This window comes from Suncus etruscus, chromosome 6 (genome assembly GCF_024139225.1).
Source record: "Suncus etruscus isolate mSunEtr1 chromosome 6, mSunEtr1.pri.cur, whole genome shotgun sequence".
In the NCBI taxonomy this organism is placed as follows: Eukaryota; Metazoa; Chordata; class Mammalia; order Eulipotyphla; family Soricidae; genus Suncus; species Suncus etruscus.
Window position 1 is genome coordinate 57,696,849 of NC_064853.1, and position 26,621 is coordinate 57,723,469.

Consider the following 26,621-nt stretch of genomic DNA (forward strand, 5'->3'; position numbering starts at 1 on the left):
TCTCTCCCTCTGACTTATTTCACTCAGCATAATAGATTCCATGTACATTCATATATAGGAAATTTTCATGACTTCATCTCTTCTGACAGCTGCATGATATTCCATTGTGTATATGTATGACAGTTTCTTTAGCCATTCATCTGTTGAAGGGCAACTTGGTTGTTTCCAGTATCTGGCTATGGTAAATAGTGCTGCAATGAATATAGGAGTGAGGAAGGGATTTTTGCATTGTATTTTTGTGTTCCTATGGTATATCCTTAAGAATGGTGTAGCTGGATCATATGGGAGCTCAATTTTGAGTTTTTGGAGGAATCTCCATATCGTTTTTCATAAAGGTTGGACTAGACAGCATCCCCACCAGTAGTGAATAAGAATTTCTTTCTCTCCACATCCCCACCAGCACTAATCGTTCTCATTCTTTGTGATATGCTCCAATCTCTGTGGCGTGAGATGGTACCTCATCGTTGTTTTGATTTGCATCTCCCTGATGATTAGTGATGTGGAGCATTTTTCATGTGTCTTTTGGCCATTTGTATTTCTTCTTTGACCAAGTGTCTGTTCATTTCTTCTCCCCATTTTTTGATGGGATTAGATGTTTTTTATAAAGTTCTGTCAGTGCCTTGTATATTTTGGATATTAGCCCCTTTTCTGATGGGTATTGGGTCAATAACTTATCCCATTCAATGGGTGGCTCTGGTATCCTGGGCAATATTTCCTTTGAGGTGCAGAAGCTTCTCAACTTAATATACTTCCATCTGTTTATCTCTGCTTCCTCTTGTAGGTGTCTATAATCTGAAAGTCTTCAGTGGCTTACAAATGATGTAGTCATCAAACAAAACAAAAATTGTAAGAGAACTTATGGGGAACCTTATCAAAATATCTTTTTAAGAGGTATTTTTCTTTAATCATTTATATAAGATTCTATGCTCTTTAAGTTCCCTTCTTAAGAAAAGTTAAATTGGATTTCAATTAATTGATTTGAAAAATTATTCAGAATCTCAAATAGATTTCTGTCAGAACCATTCAATATTTAACTCATCCAAGCACCTACTCATAAGAGCAACACTTTAGACAAATTAAATTATTATTTTATTCATCAATGTTCCTGCTGACATTACAAGAGATGGTAAGAATTAGAGATGGCCTTTTACATAAGATGGACATTTTTTTTTTGGTTTTTAAGGCCACATCCATTTGATGCTCAGGGGTTACTCCTGGATAAGCACTCAGAAATTGCCCCTGGCTTGTGGGGACCATATGGGACACCGGAAGATCGAACCACAGTCCTTCCTTGGCTAGCGCTTGCAAGACAGACACCTTACCTCTAGCGCCACCTCACCGGCCCCAAACTGGACATTTTTAATGGCACATTGGAGTTTAAATTGGAACCTATGGTCATTTATAAACCTAATTATAACAAAGTGTGTATAAACCACTTCTACTGTGTACTTAAAGGAAGTAAATGAAAAAAAAACTATATTGCACTCTGCTTAAAGGTAAATGAAATTTCTTGGGAATTCCTATTTTGAGTAAAGAGTTCATTAGATTTATTGACATTGGATTAGAGACTCATATGACCAAAGTGTTGATTAATAACAAGAAATTCTCTTTGCATATGGAAATAAAATGCTTTATAAAATAAACCCTATTTTAAATTTCCAGCCCAAATCAATTTATCTAACAAGGCAGAAAAAATGAAATCTTGTTGTCCTAAAGTACAGGTACTAACTTATGTTAGATAGTGAATAGATCCATGGTGATGTAATTATATTGTTCTAAAGATAAAAGACATGAAAAAAAGTTTAATCCAGATACCCATCTATAAGAGAATGAAACTGAAAAATAAGCCCTAAAAATGCAACATCCTTTGGCAAACAAATACAAAAACTTACATACCAACATTTTAGGTGATATCTATCCGTTCTATGGCTAGTCCCTTCCCAGTCACTTTGTATTCACAAAGCATGTGGACTAAAATCATCTCAGTTTTCATCAGTCCATAATAGGAATAGTTTGAGTGCTTTTATTCTTTCCATGGAATAGCTTCTGATACATTTCCCCCGTTTGATCATTATAATTATCTCATGAAAAAAACAGATATACCGTTTTAGAGATGAAATTCTGGAAGCTTAAGTGGTTTTCCAATGGTCATAAAAGTTATCTGGCAGAGAACCCAAATGTAACTATATACACTTTCTACATTTCAAGGTTTCTTGGGGGGAATCTTGAGAGGTACAATATACACTACAGAACCCTCAACAGCTTAAATAATAAAAATGTCTCCCACATATCAGGTGTAGATGCTAGTCCAAGGCAATAATGATCTTGAGTTACATGGATTTACCAATAGTAAATGGCAATAGTCATTTTCTTGAGCTAATCCAGAAACTTAGAGAAAGAACCTACAACCTAAGCTATATTTGAACCCTTCCATCTTAGGGTGAGATAGCAGTCAGTCAGCATTTTCCCAAAAACATAATAAAGTCACAATCTTGATGAATTTATTTCCAGGGTATGGAGTTAAAGTTTATTAGTTACATGTATCCTGAGGACTTGGGCTGATGATGTAGTGTTCATATAGGTATTTTCTATCTAAATAGAGCTACTCAATAATAATAATAATAATAATAATAATACCATCATCATCATAAAGCATGCTAAATAATTCATCCCCTGATGAAGTCAGACAGGCTTGATTTGAAACCATCTATTCTCCATCCTTTAGAGATATAATATATTTCTGAAATATCCACCTTAAAGAAAACAATTCAAAAACTATTGCTATATTTCTCCTTTAGCTACTGAGATTGGTTATGTATCTAAACTGGCTTCTGAGATTCCCCTTCCAAAATTACAGATTATTCTATTCTGCTAACACAAATCACAATCTTCCTGTTTTCTAAAAATTACTTTAACATCAGTAGGAACGGGTTTTATTTGTTGAGTTCCAAATAGAATACCTACTTGTCAGATTTGCACTGGGCTAGACAATTTTAAGACCATTATTACTTGTAATTTGGTCCTAAGAGATATACATTTTAGATTAGAGAAGAAAGACTAGCTAGGGTAGTTTAATACTTTATGGTAATACAGGATGGAATTGCTAGTCTGTCTTCAAATCTCAATTTTCCACTTATGAGACAATGAGCATCCAAAGAGAAATATGGTCTACTTGAGAGAGGGGAGGAGGAGAGAGAGGGAGAGAGAGGGAGGGAGGGAGAGAGAGAGAGAGAGAGAGAGAGAGAGAGAGAGAGAGAGAGAGAGAGAGAGAGAGAGAGAGAGAGAGAGAGAGAGAGAGAGATGGGACTGGGGGAGATCTTGTTTTTTAAGGAGAAGAGAATGGAAACCAACTCATCCATACTTTATTCCCTGAAAAACTAGGAGAGAACGACTGTAGGGGAAATTTAAGGGCATCAAGGATTCAAAGAGGGAAAGCTTTCCTGGAGCAGGAATCTAGTCTAGTAGAAAGCTTTGTTCAGGTCACATCTAAACTCAGCTATAGCCAAGAGTCTCTCAACACAACAAACACTGCAGAGTTCTACCAGGTCCTGCACCCCCAAGACAGAACACCACACACACACACACACACACACACACACACACACACACGACAGAACACCACACACACACACACACACACACACACACACACACACACACACACACACACACACACACACACACACACACACACACACACCACCCGACTCCCTAGGCCTCAGGGTAGTCTGGCAAGGGACACCTGAAGGCATGAAAAGCCAGCGATGACTTTAGAGCAGCCCAAAGCATCTATGCAGTGTGTTGTGTGAAGCTGTGGGGGGGGGGGTTTATGATGCCCTGGTGAGCAGCTTGAACTCCGTAATGTAAGGGGTTGGGCCGGCCACGTCACTCCAGGAGGCGGAGTCCAGGGGCTGGCTAGGACTGACGGGCCTCCCCGGGAGGGGTGCGGGGGGCGGGGGGGAGTCATCGGAATAATTGAAGAGCAGCTAGCTCGGCGGCAGCGGCTGCCTCCTGCTATCCTCGGCCACTGCCAGTCCGCATCCTAGCTGCAGGGACAGAAGCCGACGGTGCGCCAGCCGCGCCTGCAGCCAGCCCTGCGCTTCCACCTCTCCGGTGAGTGACCGTCAGCCCTCGCCGCAGTCCTGCGCTCCGCGCCGGTCCCTGGAGAACCGGGTGATCGCCTTGGGGGTGAATGAACCAGGGAGCCGGGGACCATCAGGATGGTGGGGGGGGGGGGCGGAATATGGCGCTCCGGGGAAGGGTCCCCTAGAAGGAAAAGGAGAACTGGGTTAGGAAGAGGGTCCAGAATGGGGTAGGGGGCGGCTGTGTCAAGCTGGGCTGGGGCAAATGCAGCTCCCGGCGCTGTCAGTGCAAGAGGCTGGGGGGCGGGGGGGGGCGAGCAGTGCCCGATGTCCAGTGCCTTGGGCTGGCTCTTTCCTCCCCTTGGCACCTGCTTCTTTCTGCAGCGAGCTGCGCGGCCTCGGGACTGAGCCCCGGGAAAGGAAGAGACGCTTTTCCGGCCCCAACCCCAGGGGAGGGAGGGCGGGGACTCTGTCTGCCCTTTTACCTGTGAGCAAACTCTTCAAAGAGACTCCCACAGAGCCGGGGCTCTGCACCCCGAGAGCGCTGCCTACCCCGAAGGACAGCGAGATGGGAGAGAGAAGTGGCTAGGGATGCTCCTTGGCCCGAGAGGGCAGTCCGTGAGAAGGGCATCTGCCCCGGACTCCTGATGCGCCCGAGCCTCCTCTCCTCCCTCCCGCTATCCCAAAGCAGTCGCAATGCTTTTGGATCCCAAGGGCCGGGAAGGGCTGGGCGGCCTCGCGGGACACGTCGCACCACTGAATGGAGCTCCTGGAGTTCCACCGCCTCCCTTTTCCGTTGTGTGTTTTGATATTGTGAGCTAAGAGCAAATTTTCCTTAGAGTAAATCCCCAGCTGGCCACAAGTGGAGGGGTAGCGGGAAAAGGCGGGGAGAAGGCCTGACCGCCACTCTCCCCCCGGTCCCCCGGCATCCCTAGTCCTTACCTGTGTCAAGCTGGATTCCCGGTCTTGAATTGAGAGGAGCTGGGGAAGAGGATTCGAGGTTTAAAGCAGCCGAGTGGGTCGGAATGGATTGACGACCCAGGGGCAACCCACACTCCTCTCCGGCTAAGGGGTCTAGGAGGACCCCGAGGGCAGGATCCCAGCTGCCTGGAGCCTGGGCCTGAGCGCACACGCTGGGTGTGGGGCTCTGTCCGCGGTGCTGAAAGTTCAGGCCGGCTAGCTTAGCTACGTAAGAACCGGCTAAAGGAAGTCCGTTGAAGCAAATAATATCGAGGGCCAAGAAAAGATGTCTTGGCTTCCCCCGCACTCAATTAGAAAGCGATTTCCCTCATACTTGGGAGTGGTGTCACTCCAGGCTTAATAACTTGGGGTGGTGCTACTTATTTCCTCTGCGTGTGCACAGTTAATCTTCCTGTTTTTAGTGTTGGGAAAGCAGCGATGTTGCTCTGAAAAACACTTCTGTTGCTTTCAGGAACTAGACTTGTACAGCTATACAAAGGAGGATGATTCATTAATGTAGAGACTGGTCTTTCTCTCTCTCTTTTTGACTTCCCCTTTCTCTCTCCAGTGTGTTGTTTACATGTTCTAGAGAGAGATCTCTAAGCAATACTGTGTGCTAGTTTATTTGATTGCTCTTTTATATTATGAGTAAGATGGGGAGAGAACTAAGTCAATATCAGGAAGCAAAGTTCAAAGAATATTGACTGAACACCTACATATGCGTTTATTTAAATTACAAGTGGTTATTGGCCATGACAACTGCAGAAATTAAAAACTGTAACACCAGTTACATATATAGAATCCAGAGCTTTGATTAAATTTCAGATTTTTGCCTACCTCCAAAGGCAAGGCTATTTCCATGAAAACTGATTCTGAGGCATTTGGCTTCGGATAGCTGTTACTGAGTGTAATAGCAAGAGAATGTGATAGTAGGAAGGTCTGTTTTCTTTCTCACAAGCTCTACTTTCCCTTTCAACCTTTTTGTCTTTCGTCTCCTCACCCACCCACTGTCACTCACTCACTCCCACTACACCAACTGCTTTTATGCACACTGCTTGAGCTATCCCTATTCACACAACTCGAGCTTCAAGGTTTCAAGAATAAGTTAGGAGTCTAAATCAGTATGTTTTCATGAGAAAGCAATAGAGCTGCAGGGAATATGGAAGGTTGGAGGTCCACATTGTCTTATGGGGTGTTTTAGGAATGGAACTTTAAATGTCACCAGCATCATTGTTTTATAAGGAGAATTTGGAGAGCTAAATATAGTCTCCAGTTTAAGTTGTGAGACTGAAAAGTCATAAATGGAACCTAGTTGACTTAACTCTAAATTTGGTACTCTTTCTTCAATCCCCATGATCCCTCAATTACTCTTTATTCTATCTTCTTTGTTTATCTTTGACAAGAGCAGAATCTGTGAATTCTATTCAGTAATATGCCACAATACAAGAGCTTATAATACAAGCAACACTCTTAGCTACATTTTTTATCTTTTTTCCTCTCAATATGGTATCAATATTCCAGTGTTGTCAGAACCAGCTTCTCTGAGACATCTGACCTACTCCTTCTCTGTAATAGCTGTCACTGTAGCAACGTTCAATAAGGGAGGGATTGTTATGTTCCTCATCTGTTCCTCATATTCTTCTTCTATGATCTATTAACAAAAAATGACTAGTATATATCTATGGAATAGGCTCTTGTAAGATCTAAGCAGAAAAAAAAGATCACTATTAGTACAAATATCTATCAAATGCTGACCATATGCTAGGTGCTATGCTAAATTACATTAACCATTCATTAAATGTTCACAATTTTGTTCAACATAATTTTATTAGAAATTGTTCTAGAGTTTAAGACCACACTAATACACAGTAAAAATCAATACACTATATCTTTCTGCTTCTCTTTCAATGCATAGTAAAATTTCTCTTCCTTCAATTGGATATTTGCAGTCCTAATAAGTGTACTAGTAAGAAAACATTTTTAAACTAATGGACATTTTAATGCTGAAATGGAAAATGCAAAAAACTGCATATTTCAGTGTTTAGAAATCAAATTTAATTCAAGTAACCCTCTTAATATCTTTTATTTTAGTATTTACAACTTATTTCCCCTATTTGTTTTCTTTTCTTAAAGATTTTATGTAGCTTCTTAATACTAATTTCAACATTCTGCACCAAACTCCTATAGCTCCAACTAACTCATGATTAAATGCATAACTTTTATTTCACTCCAGTAGATGATTGTGAAAGGATATTGTGAATTCTTTCTGTGAATTAAAAATATAAACTGTTAAACTTTTACTCTATATGGTAGTCACAAGCAACTGTAGCAATTTATTTCAAGTCAATTAAACCTTAAACATTAGAAAGTTAATTCCTTAATAATATTGGTTATTTTCAAGTGTTGTTCAATAACATATGGCTAATGACTTTATACTATATTGTACATACATAGAAAATTCCCATTTTCAAGAAATATCTATTGAATAATGTTGCTTGAGTAGGTGCATTGGGAATTCTCACAACAATTGAGAACTGAGGGTAAATTTGGAATAAGAACTATATATCTGTTTTAATATTTCTGCAAAGAAAAAGCCCATCTCACCATTTTAATAGAACTTTAGAACATGAATCATTTTGTTCTGCTTCATATTTTTGTCTTCCTACAAATTAAGAAAAAAGTGGATGAGACCCAGGGTCCAAGAGATCTCGGAGCACTGAGTAAAAAGAAATGGTCAGATCTAAATACCCAAGCCAAAGTCAATGACAATAGAATCAAGAAATCCAAAATATAACAAGCTAACACAAAATGGACCTATTACACTAGCAGTCCAGGTAATTTAGGGTGGAAGTATGGAATGCATGCTGGAAACTCTGTAGAGGAGAAGTCAACACTGGTGATGGGAATGGCACTAATTCACTGTCACTATGTACTTGAAATACAACTATGAAAGACTTGTAATTCACAATGGTCTCAATAAAAAATTAAAAAGTAAAAAGCCCAAAGGATATCCTCAGAAGTCCAAAGATTCTCAATACAGTCAAGCTATCAAGAAAATCACATATTTCTCTTAAGGAGCTGGTGACCACTGGGCCTTGCCCTATATGAATTCCATTTACATAAAACAAAATGCTCTGTAAATGGTATTAATGGCTTTCTGACTTTCAACTTAGAAATAATCTGATAGTTCTTAGTCAAAATTAGCATGTGTGTATATCTTGTCTTGAAAATACAGATAATAAATAAGAAAATATTACAGGAGATGATGCCAGAAGTAAGTGTGCCTGCCACACACTAATCACAGCATCCCTAGAGTTCCCATATTCCTTTATTTGTAAAGTGTCAATGAGTTGTTTCCTACTTCAAAGGGTTATTGTGAGACTCAAAGCATAGTTACAGGAACATTCTTTGTAAGGAGCATGATTGGTTCTAAAATGGCTGATAACTAGATTTAGATATACTTAAGTAGAGTATATTTCAAAACATGGCAGCTTATTTAATGTATCTCTGAATGTTTTATCCTTTGTATAAATATTTTATTATATTAAGTATATTTTAATTACAATAGTACTAAATATGTTATAATGATAACATTGCAAGTGTTGTCATTTATATGTAAAGTGTAATACTAAAGTTGTTGATTGTCCAGACTGGTTAGTTGCTATTAATTAAAATATAATGTATTGGTTTTGTTTATTTGTCCTGGAGTTAAAAAGTAGTAATAATCAAGAAGTTCTGTGGTTATAAGACATTTTTCACTTTTTAATTAATGATAATAATTATCCTGTCATACAGTACTTATAAAAATGATTTTAAATATTCCTCATAAGGCAAGTAAACTGGGAACTATAAAAAAACTACTTTTACTATTTACTAAATATAATGTGGTTCTAGAATCCCATAAATCAATGAAAACAAAAATAACTCTCATGCATTTATTAACACAAAAAATTGAATTTTTCTGATCTCGTTAAACATCCTGATCTTATTTAACAAGTCTCTATACCATAAATGTATTGAGGTCCTGATTAGAATTTTAAATATTTACTTGATATTTACTCCCACACTTGGAACCTATTGCCTGGCCTAATGAAGCCTTAAGTTGAAGTGCTTTCATATGTCTTTGATGTGGTCAGAAAATAATGCAAATGAGTCATCTATTCTTTAGTGGTTCACCATTTTAATACCTAATTTTTTTCTTATAACTGAAGGCTAACAAAATGCTTAGAATAAAAACTTGTGATGAAAACTATACCAGATGATTCTTTTTTTTTTTTTTTTTTTTTTGGGCCACACCCGGTGACGCTCAGGGGTTACTCCTGGCTATGCGCTCAGAAGTCGCTCCTGGCTTGGGGGACCATATGGGACGCCGGGGGATCGAACCGCGGTCCGTCTCCTAGGCTAGCGCAAGTAAGGCAGGCACCTTACCTCCAGCGCCACTGCCCGGCCCCACCAGATGATTCTTAATTATGTTAGTTATTCTTGATATTCATCTTGAAAACTCAATAAACTGATTTCTTTTATTTTACTTATTTAATTATTTTTTGTAAAGCATATGAAAAATCAAACTGAATATAATAAATTACCCTAGATTCTACCTCTGGTTCTTAAAGCTCTGGTAGTTTACTTGTTTTCTGGATGAGGGAATAAATTTCTGAGGGAATAAATTTGTTTTTATTAAGGATTAACAAAGTCTTCATAAAGATATTACTGAAACTGGTAAGATATCCTTCCAGGGGCTGATGCAGTGGCACAAGCTGTAAGACATCTGCCTTACGCGTGCTAGCCTAGAACGGACCATGGTTCCATCCCCCCGGTGTCCCACATGGTCCCCCAAGCCAGGAGCGATTTCTGAGCGCATAGCAGGAGTAACCCCTGAGCATCACTGGGTGTGGCCCAAAAACAAAAAAAATAGATATTCCTCCAGATAAGAACTTGAAGCATACTCCTCATCCTTAATACCTATTAAAAATGTCATTCTTGGAATTCTTTTTTGTTGTTGTTTGTTTTTGTTGTTTTTATTTTTATTTTGACCACAGTGGATTAAAAATCTTTCACAGTAATATTTACATTTTTGGAATATTTTTTGTCCCCCAATTTACAATACAGACCAGGCAAAGGGCCTGTGTTGAGTTGTATATGGGGTGCACTTACTGTACCTCCTCTTTCTATACAGTCAGTGTAAAGAACACAGCCTGTGGTAAGAATTGAGAGGCCTTATCTTTTCTTTTTTTTATTATATATATATAATATAATTATAAATATAAATATAATAAATATAATTTTTAACTCTTGAAAGGGCCTGTATTTTGAAGAGAAAACTGAAGAGTTTAATTTCTATGTAATCATGAAGCAGGTAATCAATCACTTAAAGTAATTGAAGAATATCATATTATCACAGAAATACCATGTTGGTGCTTGAAACTCCTATTGCCTGACACATGGATGTTCAATAAATATTGGTTGAATTCAGGTCATTGACTAACTATCAACCTTCTAACTAAGAAGTGAGTATTTCTGGCATTCTATTTATTGCATAAAATAGGAAATAAATATCATCAAATATCTTCTAACAACTACACTTCTAACTCCACTGAGGGCAGAGAGAGTGATTGCCAAATTATATTTCTCCTGAAAACTGTGTCTTGATTCTTTCCTTCAGCAAGAAAAATAAGGAGCAAACCAGGACTGCAAGGAGACAGCATCATAAACTCAATGGTTAAATGGAGTTGTATGCTACCTTCCACTTTTACCTTAAAGTGAAAACTTATTTTCTTGAGAAAATATTGGATTGGTATTATTTTTGCAGGCAATTATTACTGTCTCTACATTCAGAAAAAGCATGCATATTAATTCACATCTGACAAGTTACAAAATATTCTCCTTTTCCAGGCATAATTGGGCCTCCCTTTAATAGTTTTAACTGCTAAATAATGTCCTCCAAAAAGTGAAAGAAACATAGATAATCTGTTCTAGAAAGTCAAACAGCAAATGCCTAGAATTAATCGGTTCTCATTTGCTAAAGGCAAAGCAATTAATTCCAATAAACTGTCTAACCAATGAGCATATTGATTTATATTGCCTGTTTTTTTTGTCTGTTTTTGTTTTTTAAGTATTAGAAATTTTAAGAAAACTTCACCCATGCATTTGAATATTTTAATGACAAAATTATCTTTAAAACTAACTACTTTATTCCTAGAGATAATATATTATTTGACTAATAAATATACTATTTAACAATATTTTATTAACATATGCTAATTCTCATTTTACAAATAGAAAAACTGAGCTTGAGAACAAAAAGCCAAATTAATAACAGGCAACTGTAAGCCTTTTGTGTGTGTGTGTCTGTGTTTTATTCTTATAAGACAGAGTGTTTACAATACTTTTCTTCATAGAGTTTCATGTAAATATAATCTGAGACCACACCCATCATGAGAATGTCAACTCTCCTCCACCAACATCCCATAATCACTCCCTCTCCCATCATGCCTGGAGGCCAGTTCTCAGGATTTGTTATATTTGGCCATTGACCAGAGGATCTGTCTTATTTATAATTTTCTCTTTTTTTAAATATTTTATTTAAACACCTTGATTACAAACATGATTGTGGTTGGGTTTCAATCATGTAAAGAACACCCCCCCCATCACCAGTGCAACATTCCCAACACCAGTGTCCCGAATCTCCCTAACTGTAAGCCTTTTCTTTTTCAGTCTATGATATTTTAGTGCCATGCATAGTTTCATTAGTCATAAACATATGTTTAAGTCAGTTTAGTCTCTTTCATAAAACTTTTACCAGAGATTCTAGAAGTAGGAATGTAAATAAATCTGAACTTCAGATTATTTTTCCTTTGCATTCTCAGTGAAATAACTATTGATTAAAGATAGCAAATAAGTAAAAAAATTATGATATTGGTTTCATGAAAGAATACAGAGCATGTAAAACCAGAGAATCATTGTTGGAAGGGAAATTTGGGCAAAGTTCAATTCCTCTTACCTTTGTCATATTTATTCATCCCTGAAATAAGTATTTAGTATTTCATATTCTGAAAGCTATATTATTTTATGTCTCTATAAAGTAGAACCAATGACTAAAATGATCTAATCTTACATCACTCCACAAAAATAAAAATATATCAGAATTCTTTTTATATCATCATTAATTGATCATCTGTTTAATGTCTTGTTACTTTACATGACCATAATAATACCTAGCTAACATTTATTAAATAAATGTTGTAAATATTTATGTTTCTTTTTGTGGAGGGAGAATAGTGTAAAATCACCCCACACACCATATCTCCAATTTCAGGTGAATGAGTCTGAATCAGGGTCATGCATGAAATAATCCAGGCCAGGCTGAGGTGAAACACGGATAATCTAGCCATCTTTTACCTAGTATCACCCCCAAGCTGCCTGCCAGAACTATTTTTATTGAGTACAGGAACCACCCCCCAGATGGGCCAGCTATCCTGACCCTGTCTCACGCAGGTTTACATATAAGACAATCTTTGTTTTGGGTGAAACCAAGTTGTAAAGAACAAATACAAAGAAACCAGGGATGATCTTCCTTTTAGGTAAAATAAGGTGTTGTAATCTAACAGAATAAGAATCTCCTTAGTGGTATTTAGGGGATACCAGTGATTCAATAATATGCCAGTTATTCAATGTGTGTGGTGCTGCTTAGGCCCTGATATTGTAGGCCAAGTCATACTAGTAGTGCTCAGGGAACTGCAGGGTCATCTCAGCAATGCTCAGAGGCCTCCAGAACTACACCCAGAAATTCTTGAAGGACCACATAGTGCTAGGGATCAAAACAGGATAGATGATTTTCTAGCTAGCACCTTAACCTTTATACTTTATCTCTAGTCCTAATGTTACTATTCTTAATCATCTTGCTATAACTGTTTCTTTGAAAACCATGAGTTTCTTATATGATTGATATGCTACTCATAGTCCACTTAACACAGATCATGTCTCTGGAGAATTTTATTTTCTGAACATTTTCTAGCTAGAAGAGAAAAAGAAACATAAAAAGAACTTCAGATTTCTAGTGCTAATGAAATTATATAGGCAACTGTATTGTCTTTCTAAAAGATGGCTCTTATTCTTTTACAATCAATGCCACTAATCAACTTCATGTTTCAGGTTCAATCAATTGCATATCAATGTGTCAAATATAGGTGCTTGAAAGCTACCATAAGCAGTGAGGACCAATCTGCTTCTTTCTTGATAATTTATGGGTAGCCTAAATTACTAGGACATAGACGCTTATGCAGGATTAAACAACATATCTTTAGTGTTCCGTGAACCATGATTTCTGACTTCAGGATTTTGGCTCAGTGAACATCTCTATGGCTTTTTAGACAGAGAGAGAAAGCTTCAGAGTGTCATTTCTAATGGTGGACAAGAGTAATATTTAAATTTTCAAAATTATTTCCTATTAAATCTATTTTAATCACATATCCAAGACACTACACTACTATTTGAGTGTGGATTTCAGTGTGTGCTAAATCTGTTAGGGCATCCATTGCATCATATGTCTAATAAAACTAAAAAGCTCTGTCTGCAGATATAACATATATATATATATATATATATATATATCTTTCCAGCTTGGTAAAATTAACTACAAATTACATTAACATGAAAATCAATTTTAGAATATATAACTCTACTTAAGTATTTGTGATTTTCTAGATACTTTGTGGAAATTATGGCCTAGGACTAAACTGAGACTTGGTAACTAATCTTAGCTTTAAAATAGCCACTAAATTTGAGCCAGCATCTTTCAACTTCTTTAAGACGTACTTTTCTTATTTTTAAAATGGAAAGAGAGAATCTCAAAGGATCAATTAGCATTTGTAAAACTAATTTATAAGCTTTAAAGTATATACAAAAGAAGGAATGATCTTTCCATCTTTCAGTCTTAGAGAGACATAACTCTCAAATGACTGCTACCCAACCCTCAATTAGAATTAATAACTAAATCAAAGTTTTTAATTCAATTTATAATTTTCTCTTTGGAATTAGTAATCCTGGGTCTAAACTTATGTGCCTAGAAAATTATACTTATGAAATGGAAGAACCACTGGTTTCTTCTAAAATCAACTCTTCTCAATTGAGGTGCAGTGTCTTTCTAAAAAGTTTTTATTTTATTGTCACAGACAATATGGAGTTTTGGTACTGCTACTGATTTTTGTGTAATGACATCATAACTGCTAAATATCCTTCATTAGGCAGAAGAATCATGCATAATAATATGTTTTAAGTATAACTTGTACTCCTTTTTTCCTGAAAGTTTCTGCTCTTAGTAACGTGATATTCATGGTTCCCAATTCCCCAACGGATGATTACAAAATTTTCTTTTTCACTGCTCTCCCAAGTGAAATCTAGCTACACTCTAAGGAAGTCTAAGAAACAGCGAAGATTATAATAATTGTATTGAGAATAAACATATGGCTCCATAAAAATAATTTTAAACTGGCTCTCAGAAACTTTTACAAGTTCTCTCCAATTTCAGCAGAAACAAGGAATGTCACTAGATTAGCAGGCCTGTAATGCATGACTTGAACTAAAAGTTAACATTTGGAGACCCAAAATTAGTGAAACAAAATAATGAAAACAACAATCTTCTCAGTTCATTGGATAAATACTAGATTATAGCCTTTCTTTGTAACAAACATGGGTCTGCCTAAACACAGGACACAATTCCTGCCCGTAACTCACCAAAGATATGACAATTAGATAGGAGTAAACTCCACTAATTATGAATATTATCTGATATGTGATAACATATTATGAGGCAGCTTCAACAGAAGACTAGAAAATTATTCAGTACATAAGATAAATTACCACTGAATTATACAAATTGAATTTGAATGATATGTAATATTTTCTATTGTGGGTGAATCAAAGAGCAACATTTACTTCTGTTATCTCAGTACTACAATCTCTATGCAAATTAGAATAGTAAGTGAAGGGGCCGGTGTGGTGGCACTAGAGGTAAGGTGTCTGCCTTACCAGCACTAGCCTAGGACGGACTGCAGTTCAATCCCCTGACGTCTCATATGGTCCCCCAAGCCAGGAGCGACTTCTGAGCGCATAGCCAAGAGTAACCCTTGAGCATTACCGGTGTGGCCCAAAAACCAAAAAAAAAAAAAAAGAATAGTAAGTAAAAAACTAGAGCCATTAAATATGCAAGTGATTACATGTCTTACATGCTAAGTTTAGGGTTAGATAATATCTTATAGAGATATTGTTGGTAATGGTGAGAGGAGGTAATAATGGAAATAATCTAAAATGACTAAACTGTAACTGGATGAATGCATTTATTCAGTTTGGAGTCTAACCCCTGGAGAGAATTTAAAGAGAAATGATTTTTTTTTACTCTGTAAGTAGAATCTCATAGTTAGGAGGATTCTCAGAAATCACCCTTGCATTCTCCTTTCCATATGTTAAAGGAATTAGAACCCAGAGATATCAACCAACTTCTCCAAGGTTAGTCACCAAGTTGGTGATAGGACAAAGACTTAGTCTGCCTCCTAGTTGGTAGAATTTGTTCTGTTATGTGCTGTCTTTCGGTATGTTTGTTCACTATTAGAATACAATTAATTGGGGCCAGGCGGTGGTGCTAGAGGTAAGGTGCCTGCCTTGCCTGCGCTAGCCTTGGACGGACCACGGTTTGATCCCCCGGTGTCCCATATGGTCCCCAAGCCAGGAGCAACTTCTGAGCGTTACCGGGTGTGGCCCAAAAACAAACAAACAAAAAAGAATGCAATTAATTATAATAATATGTTTGTTAATATTTTCCCATTACTCTAAATAGATTCTTCATTAAAACCAGGTATATTCATTCTGTGCTAATCCTACATGAGAGCATTTTCTTTAAATACAAGACCAACAGCAAACCCAGCATATGGGTAGGGCATTCTCCTCCTGCTTCACATGCCCTCCCCTGCTCCTTATTTCAAACTGCCAGAGATTATAGACGCACAGCATGAACAGAAGGCATCTTAATCCCTGGTGGTTTTGTGAATAATATGTTGTTCAGGCTTGCATATAAATGATCACAATCTCTCTATTTTCTAGATGAGGGAGCCTTCAGAAAGATGAAGTTGCTGCACACAGAGCACATTGAAGATAGGATTTCAGACTCTAAAGAACTAGTCCTCTGTGTAACAAGGTTGAACTTTTCACCTATCTGCACACCCATAATTATTGATTTTAAAGTTTATGATCTTAAATTTCTTCTTAGAGTCAATATAGTCTGAACATCTTTGCCTTTCCAAGATTGCTTATTTTCTGCTTTCCTGCCTTTGTTTTCTGTCCTTCCTTTATTATTATTATTATTATTATTATTTTATTCTCTGCCCTGCCTTTATTTCTAATGCAATACAGAACTAATAAACCATCTAAATTAATCCATTAATTTGAGAAAAGTGAAAATAAGAAGATAAAGGAAATTGGAAGGTTAGGTAAAGCTGCCTGTTTAAGATTTCACATCTAAAATTAAGTCTGTAATATATTCACTAATTTCTTTTTTTGTTTTGTTTTGTTTTTTGGGCCACACCCGGCGGTGCTCAGGGGTTACTCCTGGCTGACTGCTCAGAAATAGCTCCTGGCAGGCACGGGGGACCATATGGGGCACCGGGATTCGAACCAACCACCTTAGGTCCTGGATCGGCTGCTTGCAAGGCAAACACCGCTGTGCTATCTCTCCGGCCCCAATATTCACTAATTTCTAGCTAAGTACTTTTAACCTCCACACCTCCTGCTTATTGAACCAGCATTTTCACTTGTTACTTATTGCCAAACCTCCTTCTAGAGGGATAAATATGACTAATCACACACTGAAATTTATCGCAGTACCTTGAATAGAATGCCCTCGACTTATCCCTCATGCTGTAATAATTCATCAATCAAATTAAGAAGCTTCATATGGAGGAGTTAGTCTAGATGATATATATGTACAATGCTATTGATTAGGTAGAGATCACTACTGAAAAATCATGTACCCAAGAAAACAGAGGACATAATGCATTACCTGTTGCTTAGAAATGGAGCAAAGTTCACCCAAAGTTTACTGTGCCAGGTTACTAGAATCAGAATCTCAGATTATTGGGTAATTGGATTAAATTAAGTAATGTTGGTAGTAAGTGAGAAATAAAGATAAACTCCAAATGTTTTCTGCTCCAGGAATAAGGGTTTAGACTGCATTGATCAGCAGGAAACATTTAGTTAAGTCCACACAAAGATTATAGGGAGGGACTCTAAAAGAAAAATCAATGGAACTCAAGTTTTCTGTTTGACTTATTTCTAAGAAATTGCTTTAAGAGTTGAATGGGAAAAAATGAAAAGAAAAAAAAGAAATTGCTTTAAGACAAAAATAGGTGGTGTTTCAGTACATATTAAAGTAAAAGGAGAATCAGAGAAGAGGTTTACAGAATCCAAGAACTTACTTTTTAGGGTTTTGTATGGTCACAGTCTAACCAGACTTATGAGGTACAGTACTTTTATTTTATCAGTCCATTAAAAAGTGCTTCCACTCATAAGAATTAAACTGTATTTCCCACCTCCAAAGAGGTGGTTGATTTGTATGTTGAATGCCAGTATAGTTCCAGGAAATGGAGTGTTTGTGGTCTGTCCAAGTCACTACCTTCATGATGTTAGGATAGTGAAAAGCCCTAATGAGTAATCAAAGATAATTGAATCATGGGCTGGAAAAATAGTACACATGCTTTGCATGTGGCTGATGCAGGTTCAATCCCCAGAACCACATATGTTCCTCTGATCACTTTCAGCAATGATCCTTAGAGACAGGAGCAAACTCCAAGCTGCACTGGATGTGACCAAAAATAAAACAAAGCCAAAACAAAAGCTATTGTTTCATTTTGGTTTTGTTTTGGGGCCACAATTGGCAGTGCTTACCCCTGGTTCTGTGCTCAGGGATTATTCCTGGCAATGTCTAGGGTAACTTCTATTATAGAAGGGATAGTACTGAGGTCATACATGCACAGGACAAATGCCTTAACCTCGGTACTATCTCTTGTGTTTCATAATTTTTTTCAAGAAAGACAATTTTTGTTCTTTTTTTATGCATGCCAGTCTCTGTATGTGAGGTGATATATCATTGCATTTTTTATTTCAATTTTCCTGATGATTAGTAATGTAAAGAATTTCTAAGTTTTTTTTTTTTTTTTAGTCACTGTGAAATTACAAAGTTATTTGTGATTAGGTTTGTGGCTTACAAATGTTTCAACACCAATTCCTTCACTAGTGTCCACTTCCCTTCACCAAAGCCCTCTGCCCCATAGTTGCCTCACCTATCTGTCAGCTTTATGAGAAGAATTTTTTTTATTTTTTGAATTTTAATTTTGTTTGTTTGTTTGTTTGTTTTGGGTCACACCCAGTAGTGCTTAGGGGTAACCATTGCAGGCTCAGGGTGCCAGGGATTGAACCAGGGAAGATAATTGCCCTACTCTCTTTAAAGACATTCTTTACAAAGTTTTTTATTTAATTTAAAAAAGCCTTTTATTTAATTAAAAAAAGGCCTTAGGGCCCGGAGAGAGAGCACAGTGGTGTTTGCCTTGCAAGCAGCCGATCCAGGATGTAAGGTGGTTGGTTCGAATCCCAGTGTCCCATATGGTCCCCTGTGCCTGCCAGGAGCTATTTCTGAGCAGACAGCCAGGAGTAACCCCTGAGCACCGCCGGGTGTGGCCCCCCCCCAAAAAAAGCCTTGTTTTACAAAACATTGATTCTTGAATTAGACATATAAAATTTCAACTCCAATTCTATCACAGTGTTAATTCTCATCACCAGATGAGAACCCCCTACTCCATTACCACCATCCCCACCCTACCTGCCATCTTGATATTCACATTACAAAGTTCTGTGGTTGCAGCTTAGATCTGTTATTTTCAGTGTTGCAGAATCTATGCTTTGGATTTATATAGTATAAATTCTTTAATTTAATCACCTTGAGATACAGTTACAAAGTTGTTCATGATTGAGTTCCAGTCATAATGTACAATACCCTTCAAGAGTGCACATTTGCTGCCACTAATGTCCCCAGTTGCCCTCCCTTCTCTCCCCTGCCCTCCACCTTGTCTACCTCTGGACAGATATTTTTCCTCTCTCTCTCTCCCCCTCTCTTCCTATCTCTCTCTCCCTTTTTTCTTTTAGACACTGTAGTTTGCAATATTGTTACTAAAGGGGTCTCATGCATCACATTGTCTCCTTTTAGCACCCAGTTCTTGTCCAGAGCAATCATTTCCAACTATCACTGTCATAGTGGTCCCTTCTCTGCTCTAACCGCACTCCCCCATTATTTGTGACAAGCTTCTAACCTTGACTGGTTCTTCTGGCCCTCATCTCTATTGTCTCTGGATATTACTACGTACTATCTTTTTCTTATAGATCCCAGAAATGAGTGCAATTATTCTATGTTTATCCCTCTCCCTCTGACTCATGTAGCTCAGCATAATACTCTCCATATTCATCCTTGTCTAAGCAAATTTCTATATCACACTTCTTAAAAACATAGCTTTTGCACTACGGTTTACAGTGCTGTCAGGATATGGTCTCATGCATCTCACTTTACCACCTTTCAGTACCGCCACTTTTTCCCTCCACCATAATTGTTGCCCCCTCCCTGCTCTATTCCATCACCAAGTAGCATGCTTCCTACTAAAGACCAGCTTTCATTGTTCTTTGTTACCACTGGATCTAGAGGTTTTTTTTGTTTGTTTTTTGTTTTTATTTTTTTTGTTTTTTTTTTGTTTTTTTTTTTAGTTTTTGGGTCACACCCAGCGGTGCTCAGGGGTTACTCCTGGCTGTCTGCTCAGAAGTAGCTCCTGCTGGCAGGCACGGGGGACCATATGGGACACCGGGATTCGAACCAACCACCTTTGGTCCTGGATCGGCTGCTTGCAAGGCAAACGCCGCTGTGCTATCTCTCCGGGCCCGGATATAGAGCATTTTTAATGTACTTACTGGCCATTTGTATTTCTTCTTTGAGGATATTTTTTATCTCTTCTCTCCATTTTTGATGGAGTTGAAAAGTGAACTTTAAACATAAAAACTAGGACCCAGCAATTTTACTTCTGGGAATAAACTAGAAGGACCCTAAAATACAATGAAAAAAATCCACCTCACTCCTATGGTCATTTCAGCACTATTCACAATAGCCAAAATCTGGAAACAACACAAGAACCCAGAACAAAAGACTGGATAAAATGGCTATGGTACATATACAATAAGATAATTTCAGCCATAAGAAAAGATGAAGTCATGCAACTTGCTGATAAATGGATGGATCTGAAGACTATCATCCTGATTCAGAAGAAAATGGACAAAAAAATATTCTTAATCAATCGTATTAGGATAAAGAAACATAGTAGGAGCCGGAATCATAACACAGTTAGTAGAGCATTAGAGCATTTGCCTTACATGCAGCCAGCCTGGATTTGATCCATAGCATCCCATATGTACCCCAAGCCTATCAGAAATGATTTCTGAGCACAGAGCCAGGAGAAATCCCTGAGTGCTGCCAAGTGGGGTTTTTAGGAAATGAAAAGAGGAAATGAGCAGACACTTCTCTGAGGAAAATCAACAGATGGCAAACAGACACATGAACAAATGCTCACCATCACTTATCATTAGGGAAATTCAAATCAAGACAACAATGAGATATTATTTTACACCAGTAAGGATGGCACATATCAAAAATAATGAGAAAAATCTCTCTTGGCACGGATATAGTAAGAAAAAAACTCTCATCCACTGTTGATGGAATGTTGCCTGGTCCAACCTTTATGGAAAACAGTATGGAGGGTTCTCAATAAACTCAAAATTGTGCTGCTGTACAACCCAGAAATCCGTCTCCTGCCCTGTAACTAATGAAACTGCATCAAATGTTTTCAATAGAAGATGGAGACTTCTAGTTGCTATACATTCTCTCATCTTCTGCAGACATTTTACAACTCAATTTGTCAACTTGGTTGCATGCTGGTCTCCATTAAGGTGTTCTGGTAGATAACCCAGGTATCTACCATAAACAAATCATCTCAGGAGATGTAAAGGTTAAACTGCTTACAGTTTGTGCTGCTTCTGTTTATTCCACCACAGAGGGTACCATGATCTGACCTTGGGTGGTGATTCTTGTCAGTAATTTCCAAATGTGAACACTGACATTTGAAGCCACATCAATTATCTGTAACACATGCACAGGGGATTGTATCTCTTCCACAAAATGGTATAAAAAAATCAACTCTCAAAATACTTTTATAATTGTCATCATTCTTCTGAAAAAAAAAGTCAGTCACTTGACTTTTTATTTTTTCCTTAAACTGACTGGTTATCCTGGTTCTAAGCAATCATAAACACAAAGTGTTTGAGGTTCATTTTAAGTTCATTCCTAGTCATACAGATCTTTGACATACTTTCTACATCAGCTTCAAAACTAAGAGGAAGGAAAAATCTGAATGAGTTTAGACTGCCTTTCCAGAAATAAATTCCTAACATCCACAACTAAAATATGCCACTATCAAGCTTAACTGTCAAAATAGAAACATGACTTCTCTGTTTCAAAGCTAGTGACTAGCCTATGTTCTTCCCTTCTGCCCCAATTCTATTTCAAAGTACAGTTATAAATAAATATTATGCTTCCTTCAAAGTACATTAAGAATCTTTGGAGAATTTGCCATTTGAGCATTATGATGCTATCTATTAACATAAATGTGGCAAGTTATTGAACATTGTCCTTACCTTCGAAAATAGTTAGATAACCTTATTGTCATATATCTGAAAATAGTGGAACAGTTCACATTTACTCACTCAATCCTATGACGTAAGTAATCTTATACAATTTTACATGCAAGGCTATAGAATTTAGATGGCTTGTTCAAGGTTACTTAGCCAGAGAGGATTAGGGAAAAGATTTGATTTGATGTTTTTTATTTGGGATTTTTGGTCAAACCCAGTGTTCAGGCTCTTGTGAAAATGGCTCATAAGTCATTTCTGATCATGCTCAGAGGACTACATGTGAATTGGAAATAGAACTAGTTGGCTTCATGCAACACAAAGGCTTTATCATCTGTTCTATCTCTCTAGCAGAGTTAAGATTTTATTTTTTTATATATATAAAATATTTAAGCACCAGGATTACAAACATGATTGTAGTTGGGTTTCAGTCACAAACAGAACACCCCCCCTTCACCAGTGCAACATTTCCATCACCAATGCCCCCCTCCCTCCTTTCCTACCCTTGCCTGTATTTGAGACAGGCATTCTACTTCTCTCACACATTAAGATTGTCATGATAGTTCTTAGTGTAGTTAGAGTTAATATTTTAATGCTAAGCTATCTGACCCCAAAATTATTCACATCCATAGTGACTCTCCACAATTTTCAATACTCTCTGAAACAAACCAATTGTAATGTTTCTTATGAATACATATATGAGGTAATAACTTTACATATCAACCTTCATGAATTATTAGACCCAAGGATTTAAAGACTTGGTTTGAGACTTTGAGTAATTTACATAATGTTTATTCTAGCTAAAGTAGTGTATCTAACTTCATTTAGTTATTTATTCATTCAAAAAAAAAGTGGTGTTATGGATGGGTGGGGGGACACACCAGGAGTTGTTAATAAAAATAGGAACTTCTGTTCAAAATATTGCTGTTAAAATAAAGCAAAAAGAAACTGCCTCAGGGGTAAGGGAGACTGCATTCAAAATTGGTTGTTTGGGTTTCATTTTTGTAATCACTGAAGTGATTTGAATTCTTTTCATGTACATATCAAATAGACAAAATTACAGGCCCAACTGACCAACATGACTCAAATTATTTCAACAAGTTATTTAAATAACAAACCTCAGTCCTCAAGTTTCCTCTGTATGGTTCTTGGTAGACAAATTTGTTTTAAACTGTCAGCAATGTTTGCTACATGTTTCAACTTAAAGTGAATTAATATTTTAAAATTTCAAAAAGCATTCTCATTGTCCTACAAGAAGTCATTTCTTTCCATGAAAGCTGAGATTGTTTGATTACCCCAAAGCAAAAACATAACACAAGGAACCTAAGAACAATGAATACAGAACTAATAGCAAAAGTTATTTTATTAAGCAAAACAGAACAAGAGATTTAAAAGGAAGGATAATAATATAAGGACCATTTTGTTCACATAAAAAGAATTCTAAAAGCTTAATCTTGTGGATAAACCAGTTCATATAAAGGAAATATTAAATAAAAAAAACTTAAAAATTGAGTCAACAAAAGAAAAGAAGGGAGAAATTACATAATTTCTATAAAATAAATGTTGGGGTAGAGGGTACAGGGACATTTGTTTATCTATGAAAAGTAAAAACCCATTTCATTCCGTTTTCTTTCCCAAATCTAAGAAAGAATAAAAAAAATATCAAACATAAATTGCAATTAATTTTTAACTCATTTTACAAATGAATTACTCATTTTACTGCCAAAGTTCTCAAGTCAATTGCACTAGGCATTGTTAAAAAATTGTTAACGTGATCCCAACTTCCTAAATCTTATATAAACGAATGAAACTATTTGTAATTTTAAAGTTGATAGTTCATCTCTTAACATAAAGAATAAATACCACACCTTTCCTAACATAAGTCCAAAACAAACAAAAGTCAAGGTGAAACTACTTTTATTATAAAATGCATTAAATTTAATAATATAATCTCACAATTTAGCTTGCATGCAAGGTCAATTTCTAGGCAAAATGGGTTGTATTCGCTGTAAATAGATGTTGGAGGTGAACTCAGGACATGATGGCACAAACTCTCCCAAGGGGGTCTTTTTTACTTTGTTTTAAAGAAAAAGTTTAGCCTTAATTTTCTGTGTTTTGTTATAGTTGTTAATCTTTTCTATATTCTTTAAATGTAATCACCGTAAAATACACAGCTGAATACAAAGCTGCTCATGGCTGAATTTTAGACTAATATTTCGACACTTCCCACCACCAATGTTCTCGTTTTCTTTCCCATCCTCCCCCTGCCTGCCTTCTGTCTGGCAAACATTTTTCTTTTCTCTCTCTCTCTCTCTCTCTCTCTCTCTCTCTCTCTCTCTCTCTCTCTCTCTCTCTCTCTCTCTCTCTCTCTCTCTCTCCTTCTCTCTCCTCTCTCTCTCTTTTCCTTTTAGACATTGTTGTTTATAATACTGGTAATGAAAGCATATCATGCATATCACTTTATCTCCTTTCAGCTTCCAGTTCTTGTCCAGAGTGAATATTTCCAACAGCCATTATCATGATTCTTTCTCTGCCCTACCGGACAACTCTCATCTTTGTGGCAAGCTTCTTATCATGGACCAGTCCTCCTGGTTCTCATTTCTATCATCTTTGGGTATTATTTTTATACTTTGTTTTTGTTTATATGCCCTGCATGTGAATGAGATAACTCAATGTCTGTCTCTCTCCCTCTGACTCATTTCACTCAGCAAGGTACTCTTCAAGTCTATCCATGACTTCATTTTTTCTAATGAATGAGTAATATTCTATGTGTGGCATAGTTTTTCTATCCACTCTTCTGTTCTTGGGCACTTGGATTGTTTCCATTTTCTGGCTGTTGTGATATGTGCTGCAATGAATATAGGAGTACACAGAGCTTTTCTGCATTGGTTTTTGGTTTTTTTTTTTTGGCCCCTACAGTATATTCCTAGGAACAGTATTGCTGGGTCATATGGGAGATCAATTTTTATGTTTGTTCATTTGTTCGTTTGTTTTTTGAGGAGAATACGTATTGTTTCCAAAAAGCAGGGACCAGTCTACATTGCCATCAGCAGTGTAAGAAAGTCCCCTTCTCCCTGTATCGGTGCCAGCAGTGATTGTTCTTATTCTTTTTGATGTGTGCCAGACTCAATGGTGTGAGATGTTGTTGTTTTTTAATAAACTTTAAAGTGATCTCATCATTAGGATTGTATTTTTGTTTGACCTTCAACTGGTTGAAGTCTTTTAGAAATGCATTACATGTTTTTATAAGTTTGGTGACTATAAAATAAGAGAAATTCATCTTCACTCAATATCAAGTGTCAATCAGCAGACACCAGACTGTAAACTGTAGGCAATGGAAGCCATCAAAGATTTTAGTACAAAAGAGTTTTGACAAGAACAATAGAAGCTTTTGTCAACATTGAGTGGGATAGTTCAGAGTGGCAGAGAGAAATAATAGAAATAGAAGAGACAACAGACTACAAGTAGCAAAATGTATAGTATAGAAAGCATTTTATAGCTATAGAATCAGGGGTTATTACTGCCATTTGGCTGGTGTTGAACTATGTACTAAATTTGGTTGAGATAAATAAAACTGAGTGCTCGTCTGTCTTTGGTGTCACACCTAACTTCCTTGTCTTCTCACCCTTTCTTTCACTTTCTAAAGTGCAGAAATAGAGGAAATCCACATAAGCCTTGCCTCCAGAAACCAAAACACGGTCAAAGAAGTCCCATAAGTGTTGTGGTGAGCTTTCTGGCTAGTCTTTCTCCAGCTCTGAGATATCTCCCCATTTTATGCTTTCTTTTCTGGGGATGAGATGATTACCTAGAAGACAGAAAGATGATCATCTTGAAGCTACTGCTGTTGCATGCCTTTACCTGCTTGAAAATTTATAACATCCACAGAATATTATTAATTTAAAGATGCAGTTTATGTATACTCTCCAACTCAGTTTAGTTCCAGGGTAGACACTATACAAAATGCCAGAGCTCCCATGAACTTGATTTCCTTCAGCCTCCATTTCTTGTTTTTTGTTTTTGTTTTCCATTATTTTCTTTTGGGGGGGCCACACCCGTTTGATGCTCAGGGGTTACTCCTGGCTAAGCGCTCAGAAATCGCCCCTGGCTTGGGGGACCATATGGGACGCCGGGGGATGGAACCGCAGTCCTTCCTTGGCTAGCGCGTGCAAGACAGACACCTTACCTCTAGCGCCACCTCGCCAGCCCCTGAGCTGATTTTTTTAATCAGAGGTGATGTCTGGATTAATGGATACAATGAGCACGTTTTGCAATGCATAGCTTTTCGAAGCGGGTTTGAAGCAGGACACAGCAACTCTCAGCTCCAGAAACATAAAGAGACATAAACACGGAGCTTAGCTTGTTATGACAGTATTTGTTGAGGTCAAATTAGAATAGAAATTACTGTTACTTTATGAGATAGAATGGGCTAACTGCTACCTCTAATTTTAATACAACTTATATTTTCTATGTAATTTTGGGAGGTTATGTGTTTCCTTACCTCTAACGCCACTTCACCAGCCCGTTTTCCATTATTTTCAATATGCACTAGATCCTCCTCTTATATTATTTTCTTTCTCCATTTTCTAGTAACAGCAGGGAAGGAGCTGACTCTTTAGGACTAGAAGCTGAGGTCATCTTTTTGCTTGGAGGACAAGGCAGAGCCAGAAACTACCTAGCCAATTGTGTTTCACACATTTCTGTTGCTGACCCTCAGCCCTGCACCAGGAAGAAGGGGAAATTGAATTTAGCTTCCCTTCTCACTTTTTTGTTTGTTTGTTTTGGGTCACAAGGGCAGCACTCAGGGATTACTCCTGG

The 26,621-nt window shown here is 37.3% G+C and overlaps 1 non-coding gene across 1 annotated transcript; it reads right to left on the reverse strand.

Moving 5' to 3' along the window:
* Positions 1–10,126: 10,126 nt before the first annotated feature.
* On the reverse strand, positions 10,127–10,259 carry LOC126012578 (small nucleolar RNA SNORA51). Its single transcript, XR_007497032.1, has one exon. It is a non-coding gene; the product is annotated as a small nucleolar RNA SNORA51 (small nucleolar RNA).
* Positions 10,260–26,621: the final 16,362 nt, after the last annotated feature.